General features: G+C 42.5%; 1 protein-coding gene across 2 annotated transcripts in view; it reads right to left on the bottom strand.

Moving 5' to 3' along the window:
• The window catches only part of LOC133535490 (calmodulin-binding transcription activator 1-like), a 202,284-nt gene that overhangs the window by 187,555 nt on the left and 619 nt on the right, over window positions 1-14,110 (bottom strand). The window lies entirely within an intron of this gene.

Below are 14,110 nucleotides of genomic sequence, written 5' to 3' on the forward strand. Positions count from 1 at the left end.
GGAGTCGTGCCTGTCATTCACAATCCTTACGTAAGACAGGCACACGGAGGCGCTTGCTTTTTTTTCATGCATTCTAAATAGTAAATACATGGAGCTTATGGTAGTCGCTCTATTCTGCCCATGAAGCGATTAAAAAAACCTCCAAACACCCCATCAAGGTTTTATATACATGATGTATGTCATGTAGTAACATTCATAATAACATGTAATATAGCTGAGATAGGCTCCAGTGCCCCCCGCGACCCCGAAGGGAACACACGGTAGAAATGGATGGATAGATGAATATACATGATGTAAGTATATATGTAGTATATACTAACATTCATAATAACATGTAATATATACATGATGTAAGTATATATGTAGTATCTACTAACATTCATAATAACATGTAATATATACATGATGTAAGTATATATGTAGTATCTACTAACATTCATAATAACATGTAATATATACATGATGTAAGTATATATGTTATGTAGTAACATTCATAAGAACATGTAATATTTACATGATGTAAGTATATATGTAGAATCTACTAACATTCATAATAACATGTAATATATACATGATGTAAGTATATATGTCATGTAGTAACATCCATAAGAACATGTAATATTTACATGATGTAAGTATATATGTAGTATCTACTAACATTCATAATAACATGTAATATATACGTGATGTAAGTATATATGTCATGTAGTAACATTCATAATAACATGTAATATATCCATCATATAAGTATATATGTCGTATCTAGTAACATTCATAATAACATGTAATATATACATGATGTAAGTGTATATGTAGTATCTAGTAACATTCATAATAACATGTAATATATACATGAAGTAAATATATATGTAGTATCTAGTAACATTCATAATAACATGTCATATTTACATGATGTAAGTATATATGTAGTATCTACTAACATTCATAATAACATGTAATATATACATGATGTAAGTATATATGTCATGTAGTAACATTCATAAGAACATGTAATATTTACATGATGTAAGTATATATGTAGTATCTACTAACATTCATAATAACATGTAATATATACATGATGTAAGTTTATATGTCATGTAGTAACATTCATAATAACATGTACTATGTACATGATGTAAGTATATATGTAGTATCTAATAACATTCATAATAACATGTAATATATACATGATGTAAGTATATATGTCATGCGGCAACAATCATAATAACATGTAATATATACATGATGTAAGTTTATATGTCATGTAGTAACATTCATAATAACATGTACTATATACATGATGTAAGTATATATGTAGTATCTACTAACATTCATTATAACATGTAATATATACATGACGTAAGTAAATATGTCATGTAGTAACATTCATAATAACATGTAATATATACATGATGGAAGTATATATGTAGTATCTAGTAACATTCATAATAACATGTCATATTTACATGATGTAAGTATATATGTAGTATCTAGTAACATTCATAATAACATGTAATATATACATGATGAAAGTACATATGTCATGTAGTTGAATCCATAATATGTAATATTGAACTATTTTGATAATTTTAAGCATACGGCGGCATATTAATTTCAAAAACTACATCACTGATTATTACTCACTGCAAACTTTATGAGAGCCCACAAACATAATAACACATCACTTACTGTACAATGTCTGCTGTAATTAGGACGTCAACTGCTAGGGTGTTAATTTGTTCCTGATTAGATTAAGGATGACTCATAGTCCTCGGCCAAAAAATTGTGTTTTTGTGTGCTTCTTGCCAATCCCGGGTCTAAATTGGCTGTCAAAGGGAACCAAGAACAAGTGTTCACTAAGTGCAAAGAAGAAAAACTGGGATAAACATCTTGAAAAAAAATAATTATATATATATATATGTATATATATATATATATATATATATATATATATATATATACATATATATATATATATAAAATGTCAACTATTTATTTATGAGAATTGTAATTATTGTGTATATTTTGATGTGACTAATACAAACCCCGTTTCCATATGAGTTGGGAAATTGTGTTAGATGTAAATATAAACAGAATACAATGATTTGCAAATCCTTTTCAAGCCATATTCAGTTGAATATGCTACAAAGACAACATATTTGATGTTTAAACTCATAAACTTTATTTATTTAAAAAAAATAATCATTAACTTAGAATTTCATGGCTGCAAAGTAGTTGGGAAAGGGCATGTTCACCACTGTGTTACATCACCTTTCCTTTTAACAACACTCAATAAACGTTTGGGAACTGAGGAAAATAATTGTTGAAGCTTTGAAAGTGTATTTGAGTTTATGAAATGTTTGGGGAGGATTTTATTTTAAAAAAAAACAGTTTTCTTTTCAGTAATATAAACATTTATCAGAGCTGTAAGGCTGGGCCTTTTGTTTGACCAAATATTGACCAAAAAATTATTGCAGATAAACAACATGATTTTTTATGAGACCCAATTAAACATTAATTGAATGATAATACGTAATACGGGATCTTCAGCTCTCACTGGATCGGTTTGCAGCCGAGTGTGAAGCGACCGGAATGAGAATCAGCACCTCCAAGTCCGAGTCCATGGTTCTCGCCCGGAAAAGGGTGGAGTGCCATCTCCGGATTGGGGAGGAGACCCTGCCCCAAGTGGAGGAGTTCAAGTACCTAGGAGTCTTGTTCACGAGTGAGGGAAGAGTGGATGGTGAGATCGACAGGGGATCCGTGCGGCGTCTTCAGTAATGCGGACGTTGTACCGATCCGTTGTGGTGAAGAAGGAGCTGAGCCGGAAGGCAAAGCTCTCAATTTACCGGTCGATCTACGTTCCCATCCTCACCTATGGTCATGAGCTTTGGGTCATGACCGAAAGGATAAGATCACGGGTACAAGCGGCCCAAATGACTTTGGGTCTCTCCCTTAGAGATAGGGTGAGAAGCTCTGTCATCCGGGAGGAACTCAAAGTAAAGCCGCTGCTCCTCCACATCGAGAGGAGCCAGATGAGGTGGTTCGGGCATCTGGTCAGGATGCCACCTGAACGCCTCCCTAGGGAGGTGTTTAGGGCACGTCGGACCGGTAGGAGGCCACGGGGAAGACCCAGGACACGTTGGGAAGACTATGTTTCCCGGCTGGCCTGGGAATGCCTACTGGATCCCCCGGGAAGAGCTGGACCAAGTGGCTGGGGAGAGGGAAGTCTGGGCTTCCCTGCTTAGGCTGCTGCCCCCGCGACCAAACCTCAGATATGATGGATGGATGGGTTGTTTCGAATGGAATGGAATGGTGTGGGATAAGGCAGCACGCTGGAAGAGGGGTTAGTGCATCCGTCTCACAATACGAAGTGGGAGGAGCCTAACACCAGGTGCATGTCTTTGGAGGTGGGAGGAAGCCGGAGTACCCGGAAGGGAACCCACGCAGTCACGGGGAGGACAAGCAAACTCCACACAGAACCCAGGACTACTCAGGATTTTTTGTATTGTGAGGCAGATGCACTAACACACAGAACCCAGGACTACTCAGGATTTTTTGTATTGTGAGGCAGATGCACTAACCCCTGTACCACCGTGCTGCCACCTCCAAAGACATGCACCTGAGGATAGGCCCCTCCCACCTCCAAACACATGCACCTGGGGATAGGCCCCTCCCACCTCCAAACACATGCACCTGGGGATAGGCCCCTCCCACCTCCAAACACATGCACCTGGGGATAGGCCCCTCTCACCTCCAAACCCCGATCGGGACAAGCGGTAGAAAATGGATGGGTGTATGGGTGTGGTGCTGCAAGATTCCCAGTCCTAGCATGTATTTAGTCGACACTCCTGATTGTTACGATAGTCAGCCAGTCTCCTCATGCTGACATTTTTCCTGAATTGACCTGACGAATTGTGTCATTGACTTGCGTCCTGTGAGGTTCCCAAAAATGTCAGCCGCTAATAGAGACGACTTCTCGGGCCCAAGCTAACTAACCATCATGTGGCTTTTAAACAGGCGCCGCCTCATTCATGTGTTCACAGGCCTGGTGCTTAACGCTGGGTGTGACCTTCATGGAGATGGATGGCCTGAGAAATGTAATGACTTTCCTGGGAGAAAAAACACCGGCTAAATCAGCTTTGTGTGGCATAATAATGCTCAACCTGCTGATCAATAACACAAACACTCATCCATAATGGAGCGCACACGGAGGGAAACACCACACACACACACACACACACACACACACACACACACACCTGCAGATGTCAGGTGGAGGTTGCAGGAGGCAGGTAAAGACAAAACTTAGTTATGAGTAGAAGTGTTTAGGTCAGGGGTGCCCATTACGTCGATCGCGAGCTACCAGTGTGTGGGGTGTGTCAGTCGATCTCCAGCCAGGCTTTTAAAAAAAATAGACCTAAAAATGAGTGATCATCAATATTCACCAAGACGTCACTTAAATGACATTCACGGTACCGGAGGGTCTTGTGAGATGACGCTGGCTGCTGCAAGATGATTATTATGAAAATATGACCGAGAGGAAGGCGAGAAACACTTTTTATTTCAACCTTCCGTCAAAACTCTAAAGGCCGACTGCACATTTCCTATCTTCACAATAAAAGCCCTGCTTCATGCTGCCTGCGCTAACTAAATACAGAGTCTCGGAAAACTGGCGTGCACAAGCGATCCCTCAGAAAGCTGGCGTGCACATCACTTGTGCACGCCAGCTTTCCGAGACTCTGTATTTAGTTAGCGCAGGCAGCATGAAGCAGGGCTTTTATTGTGAAGATAGGAAATGTGCAGTCGGCCTTTAGAGTTTTGACGGAAGGGACGGCGCGAAAGTCTGTTGAAATAAAAAGTGTTTCTCGCCTTCCTCTCTGTCATTTTTTCATAATAATGAACTGGCAGCAGCCAGCGTCATCTCACAAGACCCTCGGGTGCCGTGAATGTCAATCAAGCAAGCTACGGAATTTGCCGCCAATGTTTTTCTTGTAAAGTGTATGGAAGCTGGATGAATTAGATGCCAAAAACCAACCACTTTCATGTGGTATTGTACAGAAAGGACAACTTTTTTTCTCCTCCATTTGAAAATGTGGGCGTTATCATCATTACTGTCTGATTCCAATCAATGCAAGTCATCAGAATCAGGTAATACACCAACTTATATTCTTGTCTTCGTGAAAGAAAGACATCTATATGTGTTACACATGCTTGTATTATCATTAAACACATTTAACTTGTTTACAAAAATGTCTCTTTCATAAATAAATAAATATAAATGATATATATAAATGAGGTAGATCCCCTCGAGTTGGTCAATTGAAAAGTAGCTCGCCTGCAGAAAAAGTGTGGGCACCCCTGCTTTAGGTGGTGAGGGTGGAGGAAAGGAATTAAGGAAATGTCTCTGTAGGCGTTCTTGATGTTTGTGTATATGAAGTGGAGGACATTATTGCCCCCTGGTGTAAATTTCCAATGCTGATAGAGGACATGATGTATAATGAGAAGTGGAATTAGCATCCGAGAAGTCTTTTTTTCCAACAAAGTTGCTCAGTGGCACAGGCAGCAAAAAAGTTTGAACTCGCCCCCCCACAACCCACCACCACCGCCATCTTGTTAAAACTGTGTTTTTCACCCCTTTTGGAGCCAAGGCACATTTTTTTGCGTTGCAAAAATCCAAAAGGCACACCACCAGCAGATATCATTAAATAACAAAACTCAGTTGACAGTAAAAAAGTGGTTGGATATGACTTTAAAGCATAAGCAAGCATGCATGACTATAGCTCTTGTCTCAAAGTAGGTGTACTGTCACCACCTGTCACATCACACCCTGACTTATTTTCACTTGTTTGCTCTTTTCCTGTGTGTAGTCTTTTACTTTTGGTCTTGTGCTCCTATTTTGGTCGCTTTTTCTCTTTTGTTGGTATTTTCCTGTAGCAGTTTTGAGCATGTTGCGATCCGCTACTTGGATCACCACATATGGTTTATACTTCCAGTTGTTGTATCACTGTTGTTCTACACTCTTACTTCCTGTTTAGTCAGTCACCATGGTTCACTCATCAGTCCACCTGCTAGTCTCGCCCCGCACACCTGCTAATAATTATCACCCTCCTATTTAAGCTCACTTTTTCTGTTTACTCATTCTGGGACTCTAATTTGCGCACATGCAACAAGTAACGTCAGGTATGTTTTTCTCGCTAGCTCATTAGCTAAGCCACTTTGTTGTCATCTTTAGCTCACATGCTAATCATCTTTGTTTTCATTTTTTGTGCCATCCTGCCAAATCTTAGTTCTTTATATTTCCTAGCTTTCACGCTAGCGTCTTTTGTTTCCCTTTTTATTAGCTCCAGTGTTTTTGTTCAGAGCTCACTTTTTGTTAATAAATTTGTTAGATCTTACCTTTGTTGTGTTCTTCGTTTGACGCATTCTCGAGGGAATCGAACCCGGTACCACGATGCCGAACCGGCGTTACAGAGCATCTACTTTGTTTTAGCAATCAAGAATACGTCAGTTGTTTTTATCCTTCTTTGTGGGGACATTGTTGATTGTCATGTCATGTTCGGATGTACATTGTCTTTGCTCCACAGTAAGTCTTTGCTGTCGTCCAGCATTCTGTTTTTGTTGACTTTGTAGCCAGTTCAGTTTTAGTTTGGTTCTACACAGCCTTCCCTAAGCTTCAATGCCTTTTCTTAGGGGCACACGCCTTTTGTGTTTTTTTTGGTTTAAGCATTTGACACCTTTTTACCTGCACACTGCCTCCCGCCGTTTCCCACATCTACAAAGCAATTAGTTACCTGCTGCCACCTACTGATATGGAAGAGTATTACACGGTTATTCTGCCGACACTCAACAACAACACAGACTATAATTACTGCTTTGCAAAAACTACTTTTAACCCAAATAGGTGAAACTAGATCATCTCCCACGGCACACCAGACTCTATCTCACAGCACAAATTTCACAATTTGACCATGAAATCTATTGCTACTTTTACATTGCACAATTTGATGGATTACTTGCTTTGAAATCATTATTATTCATATTTATTTGTATTTAATACTTTTTGGAGTGTTTGATCATATATTTTTGCATAATTAGACCATTTACAGTTACATAGTATTTCCAGGCTTTGCAGGGCCAAATAAAATGAGGTGGTGGGCCACATCTGGGCCCCGGGCCTTGACTTTGACACCCGTGCTTTAGAAGTTAAGTGGACACTTCTTCCGGGCCAAACTGAACTGGAGTGTGGACACGCCCGCTCTACATCTTCAAGTATTGGACTTTGAGTTTGGTACATACTGTACATACAGTATGTACAGTAAAACCTTTTTATTGGGTAGCATGAGAATGTTTGCGAGCTATAGGAGCAGCTCTTCCCACATGTGCTTTTGGCCGACTAATCACGTGTGAAACTTAGTGATCAAAGCCTTTAAGTGCGTGGCCGCTGCTTTTGTTTACGCATGACAGAGAGACCAGTCTGCTACGTTACACACTATCATCCACACACATGGCAACAACAACCAACAAAAAGAAGCAAAAAATGTAATATATATATATATAATATCCATCCATCATCTTCCGCTTATCCGAGGTCGGGTCGCGGGGGCAGCAGCCTAAGCAGGGAAGCCCAGACTTCCCTCTCCCCAGCCACTTCGTCTAGCTCTTCCCGGGGGATCCCGAGGCGTTCCCAGGCCCGCCGGGAGACATAGTCTTCCCAACGTGTCCTGGGTCTTCCCCGTGGCCTCCTACCGGCTGGACGTGCCCTACGTTCGGGTGGCATCCTGACCAGATGCCTGAACCACCTCATCTGGCTCCTCTCCATGTGGAGGAGCAGCGGCTTTACTTTGAGTTCCTCCCGGATGGCAGAGCTTCTCACCCTATCTCTAAGGGAGAGACCCAAACTCATTTGGGCCGCTTGTACCCGTGATCTTATCCTTTCAGTCATGACCCAAAGCTCATGACCATAGGTGAGGATGGGAACGTAGATCGACCGGTAAATTGAGAGCTTTGCCTTCCGGCTCAGCTCCTTCTTCACCACAACGGATCGGTACAACGTCCGCATTACTGAAGACGCCGCACCGATCCGCCTGTCGATCTCACGATCCACTCTTCCCTCACTCGTGAACAAGACTCCTAGGTACTTGAACTCCTCCATTTGGGGCAGGGTCTCCTCCCCAACCCGGAGATGGCACTCCACCCTTTTCCGGGCGAGAACCATGGACTCGGACTTGGAGGTGCTGATTCTCATTCCGGTCGCTTCACACTCGGCTGCGAACCGATCCAGCGAGAGCTGAAGATCCCGGCCCGATGAAGCCATCAGGACCACATCATCTGCAAAAAGCAGAGACCTAATCCTGCGGTTACCAAACTGGAACCCCTCAACGCCTTGACTGCGCCTAGAAATTCTGTCCATAAAAGTTATGAACAGAATCGGTGACAAAGGACAGCCTTGGCGGAGTCCAACCCTCACTGGAAATGTGTTCGACTTACTGCCGGCAATGCGGACCAAGCTCTGGCACTGATCATACAGGGAGCGGACCGCCACAATAAGACAGTCCGATACCCCATACTCTCTGAGCACTCCCCACAGGACTTCCCGAGGGACACGGTCCAAGGCCTTCTCCAAGTCCACAAAGCACATGTAGACTGGTTGGGCAAACTCCCATGCACCCTCAAGAACCCTGCCGAGAGTATAGAGCTGGTCCACAGTTCCACGACCAGGACGAAAACCACATTGTTCCTCCTGGATCCGAGGTTCGACTATCCGGAGTAGCCTCGTCTCCAGTACACCTGAATAAACCTTACCGGGAAGGCTGAGGAGTGTGATCCCACGATAGTTGGAACACATAATATAATATATATACACATAATATATTATATGTATAATATATTTTTATAATTTTCATTGAATGTATAGGATAGGCAAATATAAGCTTTGGCTTCAGCCTCTTCCTTTTTCTTTCCTTTTTGTGTGTAAAAGTGTATGATTGTTAAATATGTTTCATCTGTACTGCTCACACAAAATGGTTGATTATATGACCCAAGGAAACTTATTTATTTGAAAATTCATTCAAAAAAAAAAAGAGTGTGACACACATTTGAGCGTGTTCTAGGGTTGCCTAGCAACAACGCTAAGTTGAGGGGTTTCTTTTGCTGATGGGGTTCTTTTATAGCCGGTAGAAAATGTCATCGGGAAGAGGATTCCGTCGGCCTCTTTTTCCAAGACTGTGCTTATCTTCTGTATTCTCCTTCAAAATAACAAGAGGTTAAGTCTTGAAGGCAATTTCTGCAGCCAGACAACAAGGCGGGAGAAGAAAGGTGCTGCTCTGTATGAAAGGGGAACTGCTCTCATTCCCAGTTAGTGTCGTACTCATACAAATATTTTGGTACTGACACTTTTCAAAATAAAAGGGGACCACAAAATAAATCATCACTGGCTTTATTTTAAAAGAAAATCTTAGCAAGATCCTTTTATAATTTTAGAGCTGCTATAGAGGACTTAAGAGCCAGATTAAAACTATTTCAATTGATTCGTTTTGGTGCCATTTCATATTTTTTATGACGTTCCTTAATTTCATATTTTCTTAAAATATTTCTTAAATTAAACTTATTTAAGGGCTTCACGGTGGAAGAGGGGTTAGTGCGTCTGCCTCACAATACGAAGGTCCTGCAGTCCTGGGTTCAAATCCAGGCTCGGGATCTTTCTGTGTGGAGTTTGCATGTTCTCCCCGTGAATGCGTGAGTTCCCTCCGGGTACTCCGGCTTCCTCCCACTTCCAAAGACATGCACCTGGGGATAGGTTGATTGGCAACACTAAATTGGCCCTAGTGTGTGAATGTTGTCTGTCTATCTGTGTTGGCCCTGTGATGAGTTGGCGACTTGTCCAGGGTGTACCCCGCCTTCCGCCCAATTGTAGCTGAGATAGGCGCCAGCGCCCCCCGCGACCCCGAAAGGGAATAAGCGGTAGAAAATGGATGGATGGATAAACTTATTTAAGTAAGTTTCTATTTGTGTCTTCAAAAGTGCTTTCAAACTGCTTTTAAAATGCCCATAAAAAGTGGTAGATGTCCTCTGCATGTTTGAAAAGACAGCAGAACTCCCCAGGTAGGAGCATGATAACATGAAAGTGCCGTAAATGAGCGTTTCCATGGTGATGCCCGGTATAGTGCACCAACTATCTTCATCGAAATAAGGCGGTCTGCACGAGGCTTGTCCTGATATGGACTTTGGAAACGGTACCAAAATATATAGTCGATTTTTTATCTGGATAAAGGCGACCACAAAAAATGTCATAGTCGTTATTGTACCATAAAATGTTAAACATATGTTTATTATTGTCATCTAGTCCTTCAATAAAATGTTGAACATACTAGACAACTTGTCTTTTAGTAGTAAGTAAACAAACAAAGACTCCTAATTAGTTGGCAGTAACATATTGTCTCATTTATACACCTATTATTTTATACACATTATGAGGGACAAACTGTAAAAAAATACTTGTTCATTTACTGTTCATATCTGATTATTTTCTGTTGGAACATGTTCTATCTACACTTCTGTTAAAATGTAATAATCACTTATTCTTCTCTTCTTTGATACTTGACATTACTTTTGGATGATACCACACATTTGTTACAAAGTCATACAATGGTCAAAATTAAAGATCTCCGTGTCCAGGGATGGATTTCCTGACTTTATAAACCAAAAAAATGACTAAAGATTTTCTGATAATAAAAAAAAATATAGTACTATCGACTCGATACACTCTTGTACTTGGTATCATTACAGTGGACGTCAGGTGTAGATCCACCCATGGCGTTTGTTGACATTGTGACGGCGGTGAGCTATTGTATCCTCCTAAGGTGTGTAGTGAAGCATGTTTTAGCTATTCCTCGTCCTCCGGTGATAACGGTACATGTAAGAAACATACTTTATTTGTCGCCATGGAGGCCAAGATTAGCGATTTAGAAGTAGCTTAAAGTCTGCCGACTGCAGATGGACGTTAACTTTATTGTTAGTTTTTAAGCCCAAATGTGTCCATTCTCCTTTTTTTTTTCTCCCCACACTGTTTCTGCTTATTAGAACTCTGTGCGTTGCCTAACATGCGCCTCTGCTTGTTTTACCAAAAATGACAAGATGACGGTGCGCTGTCATGTCCGGATAACAATAAAATAAAATACCATCCATCCATCCATCTTCTTCCGCTTATCCGAGGTCGGGTCGCGGGGGCAGCAGCCTAAGCAGGGAAGCCCAGACTTCCCTCTCCCCAGCCACTTCGTCTAGCTCTTCCCGGGGGATCCCGAGGCGTTCCCAGGCCAGCCGGGAGACATAGTCTTCCCAACGTGTCCTGGGTCTTCCCCGTGGCCTCCTACCGGTTGGACGTGCCCTAAACACCTCCCTCGGGAGGCGTTCGGGTGGCATCCTGACCAGATGCCCGAACCACCTCATCTGGCTCCTCTCCATGTGGAGGAGCAGCGGCTTTACTTTGAGTTCCTCCCGGATGGCAGAGCTTCTCACCCTATCTCTAAGGGAGAGACCCAAACTCATTTCGGCCGCTTGTACCCGTGATCTTATCCTTTCGGTCATGACCCAAAGCTCATGACCATAGGTGAGGATGGGAATGTAGATCGAGCGGTAAATTGAGAGCTTTGCCTTCCGGCTCAGCTCCTTCTTCACCACAACGGATCGGTACAACGTCCGCATTACTGAAGACGCCGCACCGATCCGCCTGTCGATCTCACCATCCACTCTTCCCCCACTCGTGAACAAGACTCCTAGCTATTTGAACTCCTCCACTTGGGGAAGGGTCTCCTCCCCAACCCGGAGATGGCACTCCACCCTTTTCCGGGAGAGAACCAAATAAAATACCAGTATAGGCTATATAGTACTGTTTTAAATCCGTTAGTGCCCCGGTACTTTATTAGTACCAGTATACTTTACTAGTACTGGTATAACGTACAACCTTATTCACGACCCTTATGTAAAACAAGCACACATACGCACTCCAATTGGTAAATAATCTGGTCCCCCCCCCCCCTCCCAGGCGCCTTGTTTAGGGCAGGTCGGAGCGGTCGGAGGCCATGAGGAAGACCTAGGACATGTTGGAGACACAAAGTCTCCCAAGCTGGCCTGGGTACGCCTTGGGATCCCCGAGGATGAGCTGGACTAAGTGGCTAAGGAGAGGGAAGTCAGGGCCTCTCTGCTTAGGCTGCTGCGCCCGCGACCCCACCTCAGATAAGTGGAAGAAATGAAGTTTATTTTGGACATTTTAAGTATATGGCCTTGTATTAATTTCATACATACATCCAAATGTCCGCTCTTTCCTTCAACAGCATCAAGGACTACTACTGATGCACACTTCATGAGAGCCAAACATAATTACACATCACTTACTGTACAACGTCTGCGCTCACTTGGTCGCTGACTGATGGGACGTTCATTCATTCCCGTTCAAATGACGAATAGTATGCCTGATTAGCACGCCGCACAAGTCAGTAACATCGACAAAGCTCACTGTTGTGAAATTCACACACAGTATAAAAAGTTTGGTGGACAACATGAGACAAAGAAGGAGTGGCGTATCGCACGTCTTTCTGTGGCAGCGTCGGAGAAAGTTGTGCATGCAAACAAACTGTTGCGTCACAGTCCACACAACTACGGCGAGTTCAAGGATTGCCGAAATTAGTAGGATAAAACAGCGCTTTCCAAATATTGTCACCAGTGAAGCATGAACACAAAAATGTTCAACAGTAAATGGACTTTCTAACAATTAGGAAGGTTCCTTCACATTCACACACAGTATAAAACGTTTGGTGGACAACATGAGACACAGAAGGAGTGGCATAGTGCACGTCTTTCTGTGGCAGCTTCGGAGAAAGTTGTGCATGCAAACAAACTGTTGCGTCACAGTCCACACAACTACGGTGTGTTCAAGGACTGCTGAAATTAGTAGGACAAAACAGTGGTCTCCAGTGAAGCATGAACACAAGCATGTTGAACAGTGAGTGCACTTTCTAACAACTAGGAAGGTTCCTTCACATTCACACCCAGTATAAAACGTTTGGTGGACAACATGAGACACAGAAGGAGTGGCATAGTGCATCGTCTTTCTGTGGCAGCGTCGGAGAAAGTTGTGCATGCAAACAAACTGTTGCGTCACAGTCCACACAACTACGGTGTGTTCAAGGACTGCCGAAATTAGTAGGACAAAACAGTGGTCTCCAGTGAAGCATGAACACAAACATGTTCAACAGTGAGTGCACTTTCTAACAACTAGGAAGGTTCCTTCACATTCACACACAGTATAAAACGTTTGGTGGACAACATGAGACACAGAAGGAGTGGCAAAGAGCATGGTCCTTTTGTGGCAGCTTTGGAGAAAGTTGTGCATGCAAACAAACTGTTGCGTCACAGTCCACACAACTACGGTGTGTTCAAGGACTGCCGAAATTAGTAGGACAAAACAGTGGTCTCCAGTGAAGCATGAACACAAACATGTTCAACAGTGAGTGCACTTTCTAACAACTAGGAAGGTTCCTTCACATTCACACACAGTATAAAACGTTTGGTGGACAACATGGGACAAAGAAGGAGTGGCATAGAACATGGTCCTTCTGTGGCAGCGTCGAAGAAAGTTGTGCATGCAAACAAACTGTTGCGTCACAGTCCACACAACTACGGCGAGTTCAAGGATTGCCGAAATTAGTAGGACAAAACAGTGGTCTCCAGTGAAGCATGAACACAAACATGTTGAACGGTGAGTGCACTTTCTAACAACTAGGAAGGTTCCTTTACATTCACACACAGTATAAAACGTTTGGTGGACAACATGAGACACAGAAGGAGTGGCATAGTGCACGTCTTTCTGTGGCAGCTTCGGAGAAAGTTGTGCATGCAAACAAACTGTTGCGTCACAGTCCACATAACTACGGTGTGTTCAAGGACTGACAAAATTAGTAGGACAAAACAGTGCTCTCCAGTGAAGCATGAACACAAGCATGTTGAACAGTGAGTGCACTTTCTAACAATTAGGAAGGTTCCTTCACATTCACACACAGTATAAAACGTTTGGTGGACAACATGAGACACAGAAGGAGTGGCATAGTGCATC

The sequence above is a fragment of the Nerophis ophidion genome, linkage group LG16, assembly GCF_033978795.1.
Source record: "Nerophis ophidion isolate RoL-2023_Sa linkage group LG16, RoL_Noph_v1.0, whole genome shotgun sequence".
In the NCBI taxonomy this organism is placed as follows: domain Eukaryota; kingdom Metazoa; phylum Chordata; class Actinopteri; order Syngnathiformes; family Syngnathidae; genus Nerophis; species Nerophis ophidion.